We start from the raw sequence: 20826 nt of genomic DNA, 5'->3' as shown, positions 1-20826 counted from the left end.
CTCAGACGTACTACCAAAAAATTTATCTTCCATGGAATCAGTTTCACCTGTTCCTACAGTCTCGATTCCGGGACCTCGTCCTACATCACCAGAGCCATGTTTGTCAAAAAATTAACAGAGTCATTATCAAAAGGACAATAACTATAAAAAAAATCCAAAAACAGAGAGTATTCTACAACGGACCCGTTCTTCCTCAGGGCTGCTTCCCTTAAAGCTTGTGTCACGTCATGCGTACAGGGTCACGCAGACTCCAAGGAAGGCCAGGTCGTGGCAAGCACTGAGTTTTGGGGTAACTTTATATGGCAATGGAGAGCTAATACGCTGCCTTTGTGTGTGTATGTGGAGAGGGCTACTGGGGATGAACCCAGGAGAATTACTTGCAGAGGCTATCCTTGAACCTGTGATCCTTCTGTTTCAGTCTCCCAAGTACTGAGATTATAGTCATGTACCACCATGCCAGGCTTTTTTTTTTTTTTTTTTTTTTTTGTAGTACTGGGGATGGAACCCAGGGCATTCTACCTCCGAGCTACACCCAAAGCCCTATTTTTTATTCCTTATTTTGAAACAGGGTCTCATTGAGTTGCAGAGGGCCTCACTAAGTAGCTGAGGTTATCCTTGAACTGCGATCCTCCTGTATCAGCCTCTCAAGTACTGGAATTACAAGTGTGCATTACCACGCCCAGCTCTATTTTATTTGTTATTTGGAAACAGGGTCTCACTAAATTGCTGAGGCTGTCCTCCAATCTGGATCCACCTGTCTCAGCCTCTCAAGTACTAGGATTACGGGCACGCACAGCATGCCTGGTTCAATTTTTATTCTTTCTTTCACCCCCATCCACTTGCAGGAACTTTCTTTCCCTATTAAATTTATGAATTTAATTTTGAGGAGGTATATCTACCAATACTTTTATATACTTTGTAATAGTAATTATAAGAACAATAATATCAATAACATGTAGAGCATTTATCCATGTGCCAGGTATTATCCTAAGTACATTTGTTAGACTTGATATTCATAACTACTTTACAAGAAATACCAGCCCTGCTTTGGAAGGGAGCTACTTAGCAGCAGAGAGTTCAAGTTACTAAGATTGAAAAGCTATTAAGTGGTCAAGTGTGGTGGCACATGCTTGTAATACCAGTACTTAGGAGGCTAAGTCAGGAGGATTGCAGGTTTGAGGACAGCCTCAGCAAGTAGTGAGACTCTCACTAACCCAGTGAGACCCTGTTTCAAAATAAAAATAAAGCCAGGTTTGGTGGCGCACACTTGTAATCCCAGAACTTGAGAGGCTGAGACAGGAGGATTGAAGATCGCAGACAGCCTCAGCTACTACTTAGTGAGGGCCTCCACAACTTAGTGAGACCCTGTTTCAAAATAAATAATAATAATAATAATAATAATAATAATAATAAAAGGTAGAGGGTGTAGTTCGGATGTCGAATGCCTCTGGGTTCCATCCCCAGTACTGAAAAAAAAAAAAAAAAAGACTGGGGTGTAGTCATAGGTAGAATGCCCCTGAGTTCAATCCTTTGTACCAAAAAAAAAAAAAAAAAAAAAGAAAGTAAGAAAGCTATGAAGTGAGCGAGGCTTGGTGTTACACACCTGTAATCCCAGCACTCAGGAGACTGAGGCAGGAGGATCGCAGTTTGTGGCCAGCCTCAGCAACTTAGTGAGGCCCTCTGCAACTTAGTGAGCCCTGTTTCAAAATAAAAAATAAAATAGAGATGGGGTTGGAGCTTGGAGTTAGAATGTCTCTGAATTCCATCCCCAGCACTCCCCTCCAAAGAAACCTATTAAATAGTAGAATCAAGATTCAAACCTGGAGCCGGGCGTGGTGGTACATTTGTAATCCCAGCATTCGGGAGGCTGAGACAGGAGGATGCGGGTTCGCGGACAGCCTCAGCTACTCAGTGAGGCCCTTTGCAACTCAGTGAGACCCTGTTTCCAAAATAAAGAATAAAAAATAGGGCTGGGAGTGTCACTCGGAGGTAGAATGCCCCTGCGTTCCAAAAAAAAAAAAAAAAGAAGAAGATTGAAACCTGGGAGTCTCAGCTGCAGAGTCTGTGAACTTGACGACCAAGCTAAACTCTAGGTTTGTTCTGTTTGTGTTTGTGTGTGGGGTGTGGAGGGCACTAGGATTGAATCCAGAGGAATTCTACCTCTGGCTACGCCCCCAGACTGATTTTATTTTTTATTTGGAAACAGGGTCTCACGAGGTTGCTGAAGGCCTCACTAAATTGCTGAGGTTTACCTCGAACTTGCAATCCTCTTTTCTCAGTCTCCCAAGTACTAGGATTACAAGCGTGTGCTACCACACTCTGCTTCTAGGTTCTAATAGAGATTATCCTCATGCTGCTGCTGTTTTTTTTTTTTTTTTTTTTATCCTCCTTTCCTCTGTCATAATCCTGGTCTGAGCCTTCATCCCTCATAGCCAATGATAGTTAATGCAACATAGTTTCTTGGGTGCTTCTGAGTGGCAGAGGCTGATTTCTTCTTCCAGATTCAAGAATTTACTTACATTCTGTATCCTAAGTAGGAGAGAGTAGATCATACATTAGATTTTTGAGTATACTTCAGTCATCTGTTGGTGTTCATGGGAACACCTGGTTCTAGGAACTCCTCAGAAAACCTATAGGTGCTATAAAGTCCTTTATATAAAATGGCATAGTATTTGCATATAACCTATTTATATCCTCCCATGTACTTTAAATCATCTCTAGATCTCTTACAATAACTAATATAATATATATGCTTTGTAAATAGTTGTTCAACAACTGGGTGTGGTGGCACACGCTTGTAATCCCCGCTCTTGGGAGGCTGAGACAGGAGGATCGCACAGGTTCGAAGCCAGCCTCAGCTACTTAATGAGGCTCTCAGCAACTTAGTGAGACTCTGTTTCCAAATAAAGTATAAAAACAAAGGTCTGGGAGTATAGCCTGGAGGTAGAAAAGCCCTTGGGTTCCACCTCAGTACCACACATACACACAACCCCCCAAAAAAACCCAAAAAGCACAATGAAGAGTAAGAAATCAGGCTAGAGATGTAGCTCAGAGGTAGAATGCCCCTGGGTTCAATCTCCAGACCCCCCCCCCACAAAAAGTTGTTAAACTATGTTGTTTAGGGAGTAATGCTCAGAAAACAGTTTGTATCTGTCAATATAGACACTATCCCCACCCCAATTTATTTATTTATGTACTGAGGACTGAATGCAGGGCCACACCTGCTAGGCAGGTGCCGCTGCCACTGAGCCACATTCCAGGATGTGCACCAGCGCATGTGTGTGTTTTACTGGGGATTGAACCTAGGGGTATTCTACCTCTGAGTTAGACCCCCAGCCCTATTTTATTTTGTATTTGTATTTTTTTCTTTTTTTGAGGAATTAGGGATTGAACTCAGGGGCAGTCTACCTCCAAGCTACACCACCAGCCCTATTTTTTAATTCTTTATTTTGAAACAGGGTCTCAATGAGTTGCAGAGGGGCTAAGTAGCTGAAGCTGTCCGTGAACCGCGATCCTTCTGTCTCAGCCTCACAAATGCTGGGATTACAAGTGTGGGCCGCTATGCCTTTCTCCTCCTCTTCTTTTTTTATGTAGCACTGCGGATGGAACCCAAGGGTATTCTACCTCCAAGCAACACCCCTATCCCTATATAACCCAGGGGCATTTGACTTCTGAGCTACACCTCCAGCCCTATTTTTTATTCTTTATTTACTTATTCTTTTATGTCACTAAGTTGTGGGTGGCCTTACTAAGTAGTTGAGGCTGCCCACGAACCTGCAATCCTACTGTTTCTCAGCTTCCCAGGTACTGGGATTATAAGTGTGTGCCACCATGCCTGGCTTCAGCTTATTATGAAACAAGGTTTTGCCAAATTTCTGAAGCTGGTTTTGAACTTGTGATTCTCCTGTCTTAGCTTCCCAAATACTGGCATTACAAGTATGCACACCCATGCCTGGCTCCAACTCTTTTTTCTTTTGTAATACTAAGCATTGAACCCATGGAGCATTCTACCTCTGAGCTACATCCTAGCCCTTTTTATTTTATTTTTTTGTTTTGAAACAGGGACTTGATAAATTGCATGTGCTGGCTTCAAGCCTGAAATGCTCCTGCCTTAGTGTCTGATGCACTGGGACTACAGGTGTGTACCACTGCACCTGACTTAGCAAATTTTTTTTTTTTTAATTTCAACAGAATCTTGATAACTGCCCAGATTAACCTCAAAATTGTGATTCACCTGTCTCAGCCTCAGCCTCCTGAACATCTGGGATTGTAGGCATGTGCCACTATGCCCTGTATTATTTCAAAACATTGTGTGTGTGTGTGTGTGTGTGTGTGTGTGTGTGTGTGTGTGTGTGTTACCGGGGATTCAAACTGGGGCATTCTACCTCCAAGCTACACCCCCAGACCTATTTTTTATTCTTTATTTTGGAACAGGGTCTCACTAAGTTGGGGAAGGCCTCACTAAGTAATTGAGGCTGGCTTTGAACCTGCAATTTTCATGTCATAGCCTTCCAAGTACTGGAATTGCAAGCGTGCACCACTATGCCCAGCCACATTTTATAATTTACCTATGAGGGTTATATTTCTCTATAGTGATACGTAATGAAGTCTTTCAACAAAAGGGGATTGTGTGCTTGTTTGCAAGGACACCAAAGAAAGGAGTTGGGGAGAGAGTGTATATCCTATTAAGTAATCAATTTCAGGAATAAGTCATTTTTAAAGAACCACAGTAAAGAGCATACCTATTATTAAAAAAGCAAATATGCCAGCTCTGATGGTATTTGCCTATAATCCCACTTACTTGGGAGGCTGAATCGGGAAGATCACAGGTTTGAGACCAACCTGGGCAACTAAGGAAGACTCTCTTAAAATAAATAAAATTAGCTGGGTGTGGTGGTGCACACTTTTAATCCCTGCACTTGGGAGGTGGAGACAGGAGGATCATGCAGGTTCGAAGCCAGCTTCGCTGGCTTAAGAGACCCTGTTTCCAAATAAAAAAGTATAAAAATAGGTTTGGGAGTGTAACCCGGAGATAGAATGGTTTCCAGGAACCCAGTACCACCAAAAACCAAACCAAACCAAAACAAAACAAAAAACAAACCAGAAACAAAAAACAAATTAGCGAGGTGTGTTGGCACATGCTTTGTAATCCCAGTGCTGGAGAGGCTGAGAGAAGAGAATTGCAGGTTTGAAGCCAGCAAGTGTTGGCTTTAATCATTTAACCAGAGCTTAAGTGATTAAAAATAAATAAAATAGGGCTGGGGGTGTAACTCTGTGGTAGAATCCCATTGGGTTTATTATCCGGTACCACCACTTAAAAAAAAGTGAATACTGAGGAATGTCTGTAATCCAGTTAACAGTAATGCACCATTGTCAATTTTCTTTCTTTCTTCCTTTCCTTCTTTCTTTCTTTCTTCTTTCTTTTTGTCGGTCTGGGATGGAACCCAGAGGCATTCAACCTCCGAGCCACACCCCCTGCCCTAGTTTTTATTCTTTATTTTGAAACAGGGTCTCACTGAGTTGCAGAGGGCCTCACTAAGTAGCTGAGGCTGTCTGTGAACCGCGATCCTCTGGTCTCAGCCTCCTGAATGCTGGGATTACAAGCCTGTGCCACAGTTCTCACTAAATTGCAGAGGACCTCACCAAGTTGCTGAGGCTGGCTGAAAACCCGAGATCCTTGTTTCAACCTTCCATGTACCGGGATTACAGTACTTGGTGTGCCACCATGCCCGGCTATGGTTGTTTCTTAGTTATGGTTTGGAGCAGGGAACTAGATCTATTCCTAGTGCCGAGCTAATCAATCAGCCCCACTGGGTATAATCTTCAAATTTGGTCTCTCCACTGCCTAGTACTGAGAGTCTACTTTGCTGCCAGAGGTATTTTTATATTTGTTAAATTTATTTACTGAAGATTGAACTCAGGGGCATTCTACCTCTGAGATACACACCCGGCCTGATTTTTTATTCTTTAGTTTGAAACAGGGTCTAACTGAGTTGAAAAGGGCTTCACTAAATAGCTGAGGCTGCCTGAGAACTGAGATCCTCCTGTTTCAGCTTCCCAAGTACTGGGATTACAAGGGTACGCCAATACGCCCTGTTTTTTATTTTAACATCTGAATTTGATGCCACTGCAGATGCCAGAAGTTGCCAGAAGGCTGTCCTCCAGATAACTGTCCCTTGCTCTAGCATATATCACTGTTTTGTTTCAATTAGCAGTCAGAATATGCACTGTCATCTTATTAAAATTTATATTTTTTAAATGGAGAAAGCACATGTAGAGTTGATTGCAGGACTGTGGCTTATCCTTGCTCTTCTTAGTTACCTGTGTCTAAATTAAGCTGAACCTTTGGGCCTCAGCTATTTCCAAACAGGCATCACAATTTACTAAGGTTAATGCCTGGGGGAGCATTAACCTTGCAGACAGTAATCTAATTCAGTGTCATCACAAGTGCATAAAGCTCGAGTTTGGAGTTTTGCCAAAAAGCACTCTTCAAATGAACATTCAGTTGGCAAGGGGTGGGAAGGTGGGTGGGGGCAAAAGAACTTCAGAAACGGTTATGTAGATATTTTAATGCCCTTTCCTTTTCCCTCCAAAGGTCATTTTTAAGTATTGCAGAGAGATGCTAAATAAAATCCTCACATTATTATGAAGAAATGAAAAATGTTTCATTCCACGGAAAGTTCCTGATAATCATTTAACATTCACCAACCGCACTTTAAGTTACCTGGCTGACCTTGTGCAGGATGGGGACACAAAGAGGAGCATCTGCAAGCCAGCACAGTATGCACAAGCTCCCCGGGGCTCCCAATCAGGTTGGTTAAATGAAGGTACCCTTCAGGAGGTCAGGATTTGGCGAAGGTCACTTAAAGGGCTCCCCAAGAATGAGACAACGGTGCATCCCTAGCTCGACAGAGATCAGTACCAAGTCTTTGCTGCCATACAGACCGAGTTGTGGGTTCCGGGTGAACTGAGCACGAAATACTACAAGATCCTGCCCAACAGGGTCCGGGGTGGATCTCTTGATCGGTCTCAGTGCTCACAGCCTGCATCTCGGTTTGCAGGCATCTCACAGGGTTTGCGAATTTCAAGGGCGCAGGGTTGCACCTTCCTGAAAAGGCGCGGGGAGAGGGGTAGGTAAGAGGATACACGAAAAAGTCAAGAAATTCCGGCAGACAACCTTTCACCTAGGTCCCAGCCCCTCCCACTTCCCGGGGCCAGAAACGCTTCGGACCCCCCAAGTCCTCTGCTCGTCCCGGCGCCAGGCACCGACCGAGGCTGAAGGGGGGGGGGTGCCCGCCTCTCCCAGAGGCTCCACCGCTCCGATCCTTTTCAGACCCTTTCCTCCGGGGCCCACCCGGGGAGCCTGCGGCCGGGGGCCCGCCTCCGGCCACGCGGGGCGGCTGACACGCAGGCGCCGGGCCGGGGCCGGGGCCGGGTCTCCGCGCCAGGCGAGGGCGGGCGCCGCCGAGCGCTTCCCTGTGCGGGAGGCCCACAATGCACCGCGCCGGCAGCGGCGGCGACCGCGGCGGCGCTCTAGCCGCGGCATGTCTGCCTCTCGACTGCTCTGGGAGGAGGAAGAGAAGGAGGAAGAGGAGGAGGAGGAGGGGGAGGAAGAGGAGAAAGGCGCAGGGGTGGGAGCTGTTGCCGAAGCTGCCACCGCAAAAGTTCTCCCCCCTCCCCCCGTCCCCTCCTCGCCAGGCCCCGAGGAAGGTCGGAGCCGCCGCCGCCTGCAGTCGGCGACCGCGCGACTCGGCGCCCGCTCGCGGTAAAGCGCTGGGCCCGGCAGGCCCGGGCGGCCGGGGGGAGGGGCGGGGGCGCGCGGGGCAGCGCGGCGGCCGCGGCCCGACCCGGGGGCGGCGGGGAGCGCGGCGGCCGGGCGGGCGCGGGCGGGCGGGCGGGCGGCCTGGCCGGGAGGGAGCCGGGCGCCCGGGCTGGGTTGGGGGTCGCGGACGCATCATGACGGGGGCGGCGGAGGCGAGCCCGCGGCCCCCAGACCCGCCGCGGGTGCCGGGGAGGGGAGCCGGCGGCTGCGCGCCCGGAGGCCGCGGCGCGGGTGCGGTGCGCGGCGGGGCCGCCGGCTCGGGCCGCCGTGCTGGTGCAGTGCTTTATGCACCGCAGGCCGCGGCCGCCGCGGCTGCCCGAGTGCGCTCTCAGGGAGAAGGGAAGGGCAGGGGCTGGAGAAAAGGGAATGCTTGCAGGAAACCTAGCGGGAGCGTGCAAGTCGGGAGGGAGGCCGGGGGGAAGATGCCGGAGAGGTGGAGGAATGCAGGGGTGGCTGTGGAGGAGTCTTGAGGATTCTGGGGGGTGTTCATTGTGCAGATACCTTAGGTATTTCATTATGGAGAGAACTGAAGCGTTTCTAAGGCGAGGGAAGGAGGGAGAGAGGAGTTTCCGCGAATGAAAAGGAGAGCGTTTGAAGCGAGAGTGAGTGCTGAATATTAGACAGGATGCAGGGAATGCATAATAGAATAGACAGATGTGGCATAATTAATAAATGCTGGCCCAAGGACTAGAGAGTTATTCCAGATGGGACAGGATGGCCTAGTTTCGAACCTGTTTGGGCTCTTCTGTAGACAACATCTGGTAAGTGTGGGTCCCGGCTGTGGTTGGGGGACACAGAGAATTAGACCTTAGTCCATAGTTTGGTCTGAGGTATTTTGGTTCTGCACCAGTGGATATGAAAACCTCTGAAACGGACTTTCCTTGAGAAAGAGCCTGGTCTATGGGGATTCTTGAGGTATGGAGTTTAGATTTTTAGCAAATTTCAAGTAATGTCACTTACCAGAGGCTGACTGAACACTATTCTGGCAAACGCTGGAATAGAAATTACTTGCCCTTGCGGTTTTCTTCTTCACTGCCTAGCTTTATCTGGTCCAGTTGAGCTAGTGCCATATTATTCAGCCTGGATTGCAGTTAACACGAGATTGTAATTGATGGTAGGGGAGTCTCTACATGGTGGCTCTTCATTGGAGGCTCCATTGATAGCGCATTTGTGTCTAGTTTGCTGGATTGGTGCTGTACTTGTGATAGGAGATCTGTTACCACTCACAGTTCCCGATGTACTATCTCACTGAGGCATGGTGATGTTAAAGGAAATGTATCTGCCAGTAACATGTAGGCATGCAGAATGGAGGACCTGGAACCTCTGTTTTGGTGTTAGATTGTAGGGAGGTCAGGACCGTTATCATGAAGTCTAAGGGAACCTGAAAAGATTACAGGAGTCTAGAGCCAGGTTGGGAGGGGACAATTAGCATCTTTATGTTAGGAAATGACATAGTTTGCTGAGCCCACGCCAGACCTGATTTCCAAGAGAGAACTCTGGGTGAGAATCATGCTCTTAAGTCTACCTGGATATTACTCATCTTTTGTTATTACTATATACACATGCTGTTGTAATACATATATATTTTTCAAACTGAAGAGAAGGTGTTAAGTGTGAGAGTTTTTTTATGGAAGTGGAAGGTGAAGAGCTAATGGGGAAGATGAAATGATATTTGGGAGAGGGAAAGGAAAATTTTATTTATTCATCCCCATAGCTAATATCTCTAAAGAAGGTTGCTAATTTAGCACTAATGTGGAGAGGGATTTTCTTTCATTATGAATTTTCTTATAGAAATAATCTAAGATTGTTATGTAAAACCGTGGAAATCTTTCAGTACCTTTAGATTTACTCAGTTTTTTGTTTTTTTGTTTTTTTTTTTTTTTTTGTTTTTAGTGGCACTAGGGATAGAACCTCCAAATTACATCTCTAGCCTGAATTTTTTTTTTTTTAATTTTGAAACATGGTATCACTAGGTTGATGAAAGTCTCTATTTGCTGACTGTCCTCCAACCTGTGATTCTCCTGTCTCAGTCTCCCAAGTACTGGGATTACAAATGTGTCCCATATGCCCAGTTTATTTACTCAGTTTTAAAAAGGGCTTGCTTGTATTACATAGTATAACACTTTTATTGTTATAGATGAGAGGGTTAGTTTTCTTCCCTTCCCCTCACTAGTACTATATATTGTCTTTTAAAAAAATTTCTAAGTATATTTGCACTTAAATATAGTATGCCATTTTCATCTTTTATTATATGATGCACGTATATAGCAGACTTAAAGTGAAAAGCAAGCTGGGCGTGGTGACGTACACTTGTAATCCCAGCATTTGGGAGGCTGAGACAGGAGGATCAAAGTTTGCGGACAGCCTTAGCTACTTAATGAGACCCTTTGCAACTCAGTGAGGCCCTGTTTCAAAATAAAGAATAAAAATAGGGCTGGGGGTATAGCTTGAGGGTAGTATGCACTTGGGTTTCATCTCCAGTACCGCAAAAAAAAAAAAAAAAAGCAAAAAAAAAAAAAAAGCAAAGCAAAACAATAGCTGTTTTTTGGGTACTGGGGATTGAATGCAGAGGCATTGTACCTCTGAGTTTCAACCCCAGCCCTATTTTTTTTTTAAATTTTATTTATTTTTTGCAGTACTGGGAATGGAACCCAGAGGCATTCTACCTCTGAGCTATGCCCTTAGCCCTATTTTTTATTCTTTATTTTGAAACAGGGTCTCACTGAGTTGCAAAGGGCCTCACTAAGTAGTAGCTGAGGCTGTCTGTGAACTGTGATCCTCCTGTCTCAGCCTCCCAAATGCTGGGATTACAAGCATGTGCCACCACGCCTGGCTTATTTTATTTTGAAACAAGATCTAAGTTATTACACACTGGCCTTGAACCTCTGATCCTCTTGTCACAGCCTCCAAAGTACTAGGATTACAGGTGTGTGCCACACACCTCACAATAACCCCTTACTTGTCCTTCATAGTTCTGTGTTCTGGAGGATACTAATTTTAAGCATTATTTTTTGTATTTCTTTTAATGCTTTATCTCCAGGTCTTTAAGTAACAGGCATGTACTTTTTTTGTGTGTGTGTGTGGTACTGGCGATTGAACCCAGGGACATTCTACCTCTGAGATATACCTCTGGCCTTTTTTTATTTTTTTAATTTTGAAGTAGGGTCTTACTAAGTTGCAGAGGGCCTTGCTAAGTTGCTGAAGCTGGCTGTGAACCTGTGATCCTCCTATCTCAGCCTTCAACATACTGGGATTTCAGGGTGTACTACCTGCCTGGCTCAAAATGACATTATCAAGGAGTCATACTTCAGTGAATGGAAAGTTTTTTTTTTTTTTTTTTTTTTTGTGTGTGTGTGTGTGTGTGTGTGTGTGTGGTACTGGAATGAATCCAGTAGTGCTCTACCACTGAGCTACATCCTTGTCCCTTTTCACTTTTTATTTTGAGATAGAGTCTTGCTAAGTTGCCTAGGCTGGCCTTGAACTTTTGATTCTCCTGTCTCATCCTTCTGAGTAGTTGTATTACAGGCATGCACCATGGAGTCCAGCAGTGAATGAAAAGGATGTGTGTTATCAACATTATCTCTTTTCCTTCTTTCTCATCTTTGTAGTTATTATTTAAGTTATTTTATTTGATGAATTATATTATTAAATAACATGTTTAAACCTTTACTTATTTTTTGTTGTACTGGGGATTGAACCCAGAGCTATTCTACCTATACCCCCAGTCTTCTTTTATTCTTTATTTTGAAACGGTGCCTCACTAAGTTGCTGAGACTGGCCAAGAACCTGTGATGCTCCTGTCTCAGCTTCCTAAGTACTGGGATTACAGGCATGTGCCACCATGCCCAGCTTAAACCTTGATTTTAAAGTCCAACAACTTTTAGGCTGTAACACTTGACTTCCCCACTGTGTTAGATAAGACTTAGACTAGGCGGGCTTTCCCGAAGTAGAGAGAAGCATTTGGAATTAGGCTGGGTGAGATGATAAAGGGGTGTTTAGATGGACCTATAACAAATACTGTATTGTAGGAAACCATATCTTTGCAGCATTAGATTTGCTGTTTAGAGATGGGGAGGAGTTCTTTTTTTAATTTATTTTTTGGTGGTATTGGGGGTGGAACCCAGGGGCTTTTCTACGTCCGGGCTATACTCCCAGACCTATTTTATACTTTATTTGGAAACAGGGTCTCACTAAATTGCTGAGAGCCTCACTAAGTAGCTGAGGCTGGCTTTGAACCTGTGCAATTCTCCCGTCTCTGCCTCCCAAGCGCTAAGATTACAAGCGTGTGCCACCATGCCTGGCTAGGGAGGAGTTCTTTGACAGTGATAATTGTTCATTCATCTTGGAATTCGTTACCAAATTGCAGGACTCTTTGATAGTCTTCTGGAGGGTTAGTGTGTGGAGTCTGAAAATGTGTTAAAATGAATCTGAATGTTTTCTCCATACTTCTCTGGCAATCCTTACCCCCCTTAGTACTGTGCGTTGAATCCTGGCTTGCACACTAGGCCACTGCTGTACCATGGTGCTGCATCCCCAAACATTTATTTTGAGGTAGTCTCACTAAGTTGCTCAGACTGACCTCAAACTTGCCACCCTCCTGCCTCAGCCTTCCAAATTGCTGGCTTATACCACCATGCCAGGCTAGATTCTTATGTTTTTAGGAAGGAGAAAAACATTCTCTGATCTTCCTGTCTCAGCTTCCTAAGTACTGGGATTACAGGCATGTACCACCATGCCCAGCTTAAACCTTGATTTTAAAGTCCAACAACTTTTAAGCTGTTGGACTTTAAAATCTAGCCGCCAGGCTAGATTCTTATGTTTTTAGGAGGGAGAAAAACATTCTCTCATACATATCGGCTTGGACGTGTATGAGAGAAAGTGATGGGTGAAGGGGAGGACTAGGAAGAGGGAAAGAGATAGGGGAAGGAGAAGGATGAGGGCCTGGAGTTTGATGGAAGTGGTAATTTTAGGGGGTGATGTTAAAGAATTCTGAGGGCAAGCCAGGCGTGGTGGTGCACGCTTGTAATCCCAGCATTTGGGAGGCTGAGACAGGAGGATCGCGGTTCGTGGACAGCCTCAGCTACTTAGTGAGGCCCTTTGCAACTCAGTGAGACCCTGTTTCAAAATACAGAATAAAAAATAGGGCTGGAGGTATAGCTCAGAGGTAGAATGTCCCTGGGTTCCATCCTAGTCCTGCCAAAAAAGAAAAAGAAAACTGAGGGCATTTTGATATAGTTGATATGAAGGAAGTTTACCTTATGATGGTGGCACTGAGATTTGTGGCAGTGATAAGAAAATGAGCCTGTTGGAGTCACTCATATAATTGGAATATAGTGGAAAAAATTAATGCTGCTCATAGGTGTCATAAAATACTACTGTTTTTGAAATTTGTATTGAGATGTTGGTCAGGATGATGGTATTGGAGGAGTAGAAAGATATAGTTCCACTCCTGGGAAGTCTTAAGTAACTGTACTTCTTTTCTTTTTCTTTTTTTGTGGCCCTGGGGATTAAACCCAGGGATGCTCTACCTCTGAGTTACACCCCAGCCCTATTTTAAGTTATTGTGCTGGCCTCTAACCTGTGATCTTCCTGTTCCAGACTCTCAAGTACTGGGATTACTGTTGTGTGTTACTACACCTGGTTGTTATACATCTCTTGAAAGGCTTCTTGACGTTTTTTTTTGGTGGTGGTCTGGGTCTTCTACCTCAATGCTTCACCCCCAGCTTTTTTTATTTCCTATTTTAAAACGTTCTCACCAGGTTGCTGAGTTTTGCTACATTGCTAAGGATGTCCTCAAACCTAGTCTTCATGTCTCAGCATCTTAAGTACTGGGATTACAGGGGCGTGCCATCATTTTTTATTTTTATTTTTATTTTTATTTTTATTTTTTTGTGGTACTGGGGATGGAACCCAGGGGCATTCTGCCTTTGGGCTACACTCCCAGACCTTTTTTTAAAAATATATTTTATTTGGAAACAGGGTCTCTTAAGCTATCTGAGGCTGGCTTTGAACCTGCGCCATTCTCCTGTCTCAGCCTTCCAACCGCGGGGATTACAAGTTTCAAGCGTGCTCCAACACACCCAGCTGAGGTGTGCCATCATGTCTGGTTTTCCTTACTCTTAATAACAACAGCATGCACATCTAGGTTTGTTCTGTTAATTTTTATTTGTTGATGGGAATTATCCTTTCTTTGATTTGTAAATGGTAACAAGATTATAACCTCTTCTAGAGCTGAGTTTAATCTCTGGGGGAAAACTCAGTATCTTGATTTTTTTTTTTTTTTTTTTTTTTTTTTTTTTTTTTTTTTGGTGGTGCTGGGGATTGAACCCAGGGGCATTTAACCCCTGAACTACACTCCCAGCCCAATTTTTTATTCTTTATTTTGAAACAGGGTCTCTTTGAGTTGCGGAGGACGTCACTAAGTAGCTTAGACTGGCTGCGAACCCAGCCTCTCAATTATTGGGTTTACAAGCGTGCGCCACCACACCTGGCCAATATCTTGATTCTTAAGTACTAATAAATTCCAGTTGAATGATTGCTAGAAAGTAGTGTTTACTATTAGTGATGAAATTGGGACTATATGAAATTGCTGAGTTCTGTGGGGATATTGTAGACAGAAGTGTGTGTTTCTGCAGGGCATGGTGGCAGCACACTTGTAATCCCAGCATTTGGGAGGCTGAGATAGGAGGATTGTAGTTTGAGGACAGCCTCAGCTACTACTTAGTGAGGCCTTTGCAACTCATTTGAGATTCTTTCAAAATAAAGAATAAAAAATAGGGCTGGGGGTGTAGCTTGGAGGTAGAATATGGGTTCCATCCTCAGTACTGCAAAAAATAAAAAAAAGTGTGTTTGTCAGTGTGTGTGTGTGTGTGTGTGTGTGAGAGAGAGAGAGAGAGAGAGAGACACACACACACACACACACACACACACACACACTCAGAGAGAGAGAGAGAGAGAGAGAGAGAGAGATATCTGACTGGAGGGCCTTTATAGTGAGAAGACAGAGTGGAGAAGAATAGAATTGTAATAGTCCTGCAAAAACACCAACAGGGTGGGATCAAAGGGTCTCTCTTTTTTTTTTTAGTCCAAGGCTTGTTTGTTTATTTAGTGCTGGGGATTGAGCCCTGAGTCATTGTACCTCACACTGCAGCCCCAGGCATTTGTATTTTTTTTATTTTGAAATGGTCTCGCTAGGCTGCTGAGGCTGGACATGAACCTGTAATCCTCCTTTCTCAACCTCCCAAGCACTCAGATTATAAGCGTGGGCCATCTCTCCTGAACTAAGGTTTGTTTAGTTTGGAGCAAATCTGTTCTGGAGCACAGTGCTGGTTTTTTGTTGTTGTTGTTTTTGTTGTTGTTGGGGTGTGTGTGTGTGTGACTAGGCATTCTACCTCTGATCTCTATCCCCAGCCCTTCTTTTCTTTGTTTGTTTATTTATTTATTTATTTACTTATTTATGGTACTGGGGATGGAACCCAGGGACATTCTACCTCCAAGCTACATTCCCAGCCCTATTTTTTATTCTTTATTTTGAAACAGGGTCTCACTGAGTTGCAAAGAGCCTCACTTAGTAGCTGAGGCTGTTGGCAAATCCTGATCCTCATGTCTCAGCCTCCCAAATACTGGGATTATAAGCATGGGCCACCACACCTGGTTTATTTTTCTAGTTTGTTTGTTTGTTTATTTATTTATTTATTTGGTGGTACTGGGGTTCCTGGAAGCCATTCTACCTTTGGGCTACACTCCCAGACCTATTTTTACATTTTTTATTTGGAAACAGGGTCTCCTAAGCCAGCATGCGCGGCTGGCTTCGAACCTGCGTGATCCTCCTGTCCTCAGCCTCTCAAGCGCGGGGATTACAAGCGTGCGCCACCACGCCTGGCTAGTTTATTTATTTTTTGAAACAGTGTCTTACTAAGTTGTGGAGGGCTTTGCTAAATTGCTGAAGCTGCCTGAAAACATGGGATCTTCTTGTCTCAGCCTCCCAAGCACTGGGATTATAGGTGTGCTCCACTATACCTGGCCAGCCAGGATGGCACATTTATTTTTTTATTTTTATTTTTATTTTTTGGTGGTACTGGGGTTCCTGGAAGCCCTTCTACCTCCGGGCTACACTCCCAGACCTATTTTATATTTTTGAAACAGGGTCTCTTACGCCAGCGCGGCTGGCTTCGAACCTGCGCGATCCTCCTGTCTCCGGCTCCCAAGCGCGGGGATTACAAGCGTGCGCCACCATGCCCGGCTGGATGGCACATTTATAAGTAAAACAAGGAGCCTGGTGTGGTGGTGCACGTTTGTATTCCCAGTACTTGGGAGGCGGAGACAGGAGGATTGATTGCAGGTTTAAGGCTAGCCTCAGCAATTTAGAGAATCCCTCTGCAACTAAGTGATACCCTGTTTCAAAGTAAAAAACAAAATAAGATTGGGGGTATAGCTCAGAAGTGGAATGTGCCTGGGTTCCATCCCTAATAACAAAATAAAAAACAAAAAACTTACATAAAGCATAATGTTATTCCCAAATACTTTCATTATTGACAAATCTTTTTAACTTGAAAGCTTTGGTTTTTAGAGATGTTGAAGATTAGTCAATATCAGAGTAAATAAACAATAATTTTACTTTAAATTCAGATAGTGAAATGGGAATGTTTTTCTTGGCTGACTCATTACTGATTTTAGAAAACATTCCCAAGGAGGAAGTCAAATATTTTGAACAGTGATGATGGCTTCACCTTTGGTAGGCTCTAGATTAATATTAGTTGGGTCCGTCAGTTGGTTGGATGGATGGAGTGAATGAAGGAGCAAGTGTTGGCTTTCTAAAATAACTTAAAGAGGACTGTAGTTTTTTTTTTTTTTTTTTTTTTTGAGGTACTGGGAATGGAACCCAGGGGCATTCTACCTCCGGGCTACACTCCCTATTTTTTATATTTTATTTGGAAATAGGGTCTCTTAAGCCAGCTGAGGCTGGCTTCAAATCTGTGCGATCCTCCTGTCTCAGCCTCCCAAGCATGGGAATTACAAGCTTGCGCCACCACACCCGGCATGGACTGTAGTAATTTTAATATGTAAATAGATTTGTTAGCAATTTCATTGCTTTGAGTAAGATACTTTATGATTACGTTCATAAGTGAGTTTTACAGAGTAAGTGCTGTAGGAGTTCAGAGAATGGAGAAATGAATGTTGGCTAAGGTTTGGGGAAAGTATTTAAGTGAACTGTACTTCAGTTAGATATTTGAAGGAATTCCTTAGGGATCACAGAGAGGAACTAAATTTCTCCTACAGCCCTAGAATGAGCATACAGTCTGCATCTATTTTTGTCTAAATATTTTATGCCTATTTCATCTTAGCTACTATTACTGGTTTGTTTCTCTTCAAATTTGCATTTGTTGGGCCATTGAGCCCCCCTGCAACAACTTTGGGGCCTTCCATCTATGTCCAGTGTAACTTTTGGTTTGCCCCTTTCTGAGTCTATACCTTCCAAATTACTTTGTGTGAGTGAAGAGCATGAGCCGACCTGGCCCTGTTTTGCTGACATTTCCCTGCACGCTTTTCTGAAAGCTGCTTTTTGGATTAAAGAACCGAGGGCATGTGTCCAGTGGATGCATGCTTTTTGAATAAGTGGGGGAATGAGACGGTGTTTCAGATAATTTAGGAGATCTTTTTTTTTTTTTTTTTTTGGTGGTACTGGGGTTCCTGGAAGCTCTTCTACCTCCGGGCTACACTCCCAGACCTATTTTGACATTTTTAAAATTTGGAAACAGGGTCTCCTAAGCCAGCGCGATCCTCCTGTCTCTGCCTCCCAAGCGCGGGGATTACAAGCGTGTGCCACCACTCCCGGCGAGGAGATCTGTTTTGCTTCACTTATTCCTAACTTGCCTTTTGCTAATTAGGAAATAACGGGTCTAATAAAAATATGTGCATTATGAATTAAAATAATTTGAGGAAGTTGGGTATGGTGGTGCACAGTTGTAATCCCAGTACTTGGGAGGCTGAGACAGGAGGATCACAGGTTTGCAGCCAGCCTCAGCTGTGGCCTTCTGCAACTTAGTGAGACCGTGTTTCAAAATAAAGAATAAAAAACAGGTCTGGGTATATAGCTCAGAGGTAGAATACCCCTGGGCTCAATTCCCAGTACCCCAGGGGAAAATCTATTTAAAGAATGGAAGATTGAGGCCAGGTGTGATGCTGTACTTTGTAATCTTGGCATTTGGGAGGCTGAGACAGAAGGATTACGGTTCACAGAGAGCTTCAGCTACTACTTAGTGACGCCCTTTGCAACTCAGTGAGACCCTATTTCAAAATAAAGAATAAAAAATAGGGCTGGGGGTGTAGCTCAGAGGTCGACTGCCCCTGGGTTCCATCCCTAGTACTGAAAAAATAAAAATAAAATTAAAAAAGAATGTAAGATTGAGCCAAGTGTGGTGGCGCACCCTTGTAATCCCAGAGTGTGGGAGGCTGAGACAGGAGGGTTGTAGGGTGAGGACAGCCTCAGCAAGTAGTGAGACTCATCAACCCAGTGAGACCTTGTTTCAAAATAAAAATAAACTGGGCATTGTGGCACATTCCTGTAAACCCAGTACTTGGGAGACTGAGACAGGATGATCACAGCAATGTAGTGAGGCTCTTGGCAACTTGTCAAGATTCTGTTTCCAAATTAAAAAAAAAAGGCAGAGTAGCCTGGAGGTAAAAAACCCCTGGCTTCCATTCCTTTTACCACCCTCCTCTGCACACATAAATAAATAGGGCTGTGGGTATAGATTAGAGGAGAATGCCCCTGGATTCAGTCTCCAGTACCACACACACACAAGAAGGTAAGATTGAAGTTGGGCATGGTGATTCATGCCTGTAATCCTAGTATTTAGGAGGCTGAGACAGGAAGATTGCAGGTTTGGAGCCAGTCTCAGCAATTTAGTGAGATACTATTTCAAAATAAAAAATAAGCTAGGCATGGTGGTGCATGTTTGTAATTTCACTACTTGCAAGGACCTGGATTCAAGTCCCAGTAAAGACAGATTATGTTTCAAGGTAAGCATGAGAAGATGGAAGGTAAAGATTATTTGAAAGGGCTATTTTAAGGAGGAAGATGGTAAAGCTATTTGAAAGAAAAGAGTTAACAGAAATTTGGAATGTAGAAGTTAAGTGATTTATAATTAAGAGTTTCAGAAAATGCTAGGATGAGTTTTTTTTTAATATAAGAGATAATGCATGCTTGTTATATGCAGACATTGTATGATGAATAAGTCCTTTGGGGTTATAAGTGTGTACCACCATGCCTGGCTTACTAAATTTATTGCTTTTGATTTTTTTTTGTGTGTGTGGTAGGGATCAAACCCAGGGCCTTGAACATTCTAGGAAAATGGTGTGCTACAGAGCTACATCCTTAGCCCCCCAGTTTTACCAAAGTTACAAGGTAGAAAGTGCATTGTGTGTGTGTGGGGGGGTACCGGGGTTCCTGGAAGTCCTTCTACCTCCAGGCTACACTCCCAGACCTATTATATATATATATATATATTTTTTTTTTTTTTGGTGGTACTGGGGTTCCTGGAAGCCCTTCTACCTCCGGGCTACACTCCCAGACCTATTTTATATTTTTTATTTAGAAACAGGGTCTCCTAAGCCAGCGCGCACGGCTGGCTTCGAACCTGCGCGATCCTCCTGTCTCCGCCTCCCAAGCGCGGGGATTACAAGCGTGCGCCACCACGCCCGGCATATATATTTTTTTTTTATTTGGAAACAGGGTCTCTTAAGCCAGCGCAGCTGGCTTCAAACCTGCGCAAAGATCCTCCTGTCTCCACCTCCCAAGTGCGGGGTTTACAAGCGTGTTCCACCATGCCCGGCAGAAAATGCATTTAGCTAGGTGTCTTATTTACTTTTGTGTTACTGTGACCAAAATACCTGACAGGAAAGGAAGCTGGACATGGTGATATAGGCTTGTAATCTCAGTACTTGGGAGGCTGAGACAGGAGGATTTCAGGTTCAAGACCAGCCTCAGCAACTTAGTGAGCGAGAGCTTTCTTCAATTTAGAGACTCAGTTCCAAAATAAAAAAAATAAAATAGGGCTGGGGTTTTAGTTGAGAAGTAGAATGCACCAGGGTTCAGTCCCTAGTATCCGCATCTCCCTTTGCCCCTTACACAAAAAGAATAACTTGGAGAAGTAAAGGTTTATTTGGGCTCACGGTTATGGAAGTTTAGGCCATCCATGGTCGGCAGGCTGCAAGGCAGGAACATCGTAGCAGTGAAGCATGGTGGAGGAGAGCGGATCAGCTCATGTCACTGGAAAACCCAGCAAGGAGAAAGGACCAGGTACAGATAAGAAGCCCCAGTGCCATTTCCCCAGTGAACTACGTCTTCCACTTGAGCCCCATCTTCCTATGTTACCACCCAGTAGATCTATTCAAATTATCTATACATCAGTGGATACATCATGAATATATCATTACAGCTCTCATGATTCAATTAGTTTACCTCTGCTTCGACAACACATGAGCTTCTCTGGGGGACATTCATATCCAAACCATAGCAGGGGAGAATCTGTTGCTCTATTTTAGTGGCATAAAAGTAGGATATTAGCTACTTTACAAAGGAAAAGGTAGGTCTGATTGACAGAGGTTGCTGAAATAGAGCATTCCATTTTGAGGAATTATTAATACAAGCAAAGACTTGGAGGTAAAAGCCTAGGATGTATAGAAAATGGTGGAGTTTTAATTTTTAAGCTGGGTGTAGTGGTACACACCTGTAATCCCAGTACTTGGGAGGCCGAGACAGGAGGATCACAGGTTTGTGGCCAGCTTCATCTACTCAGGCCCTTCACAACTTAATGAGACCCTGTTTCAAAATAGAGAATAAAAAATAGGGCTAGAAGTGTAGCTCAGAGGTAGAATGCTCTGGGTTCCAAATCCAATTACACACACACACACACACACACACACACACACACACACACACATAAATAAAAGAAAAAAATTTAAACTGACTCATAGTAATAAAAGCCAAATCTTCACCTAAT

General features: G+C 44.1%; 1 long non-coding RNA gene across 1 annotated transcript in view; it reads right to left on the bottom strand.

Annotated features, from left to right (window-relative positions):
• The window catches only part of LOC308263049, a 448643-nt gene extending 432675 nt beyond the window's left edge, over positions 1-15968 (bottom strand). The window contains exon 1 of the long non-coding RNA XR_013961691.1: positions 15862-15968. This is a non-coding gene — a long non-coding RNA (uncharacterized lncRNA). The remainder of the gene's footprint in view (positions 1-15861) is intronic.
• Between the last annotated feature and the right edge of the window lie 4858 nt (positions 15969-20826).

This window comes from Muscardinus avellanarius, assembly GCF_963383645.1.
Source record: "Muscardinus avellanarius genome assembly, chromosome: 5".
Classification (NCBI taxonomy): domain Eukaryota; kingdom Metazoa; phylum Chordata; class Mammalia; order Rodentia; family Gliridae; genus Muscardinus; species Muscardinus avellanarius.
This window is presented reverse-complemented; position numbering and strand designations above follow the sequence as displayed.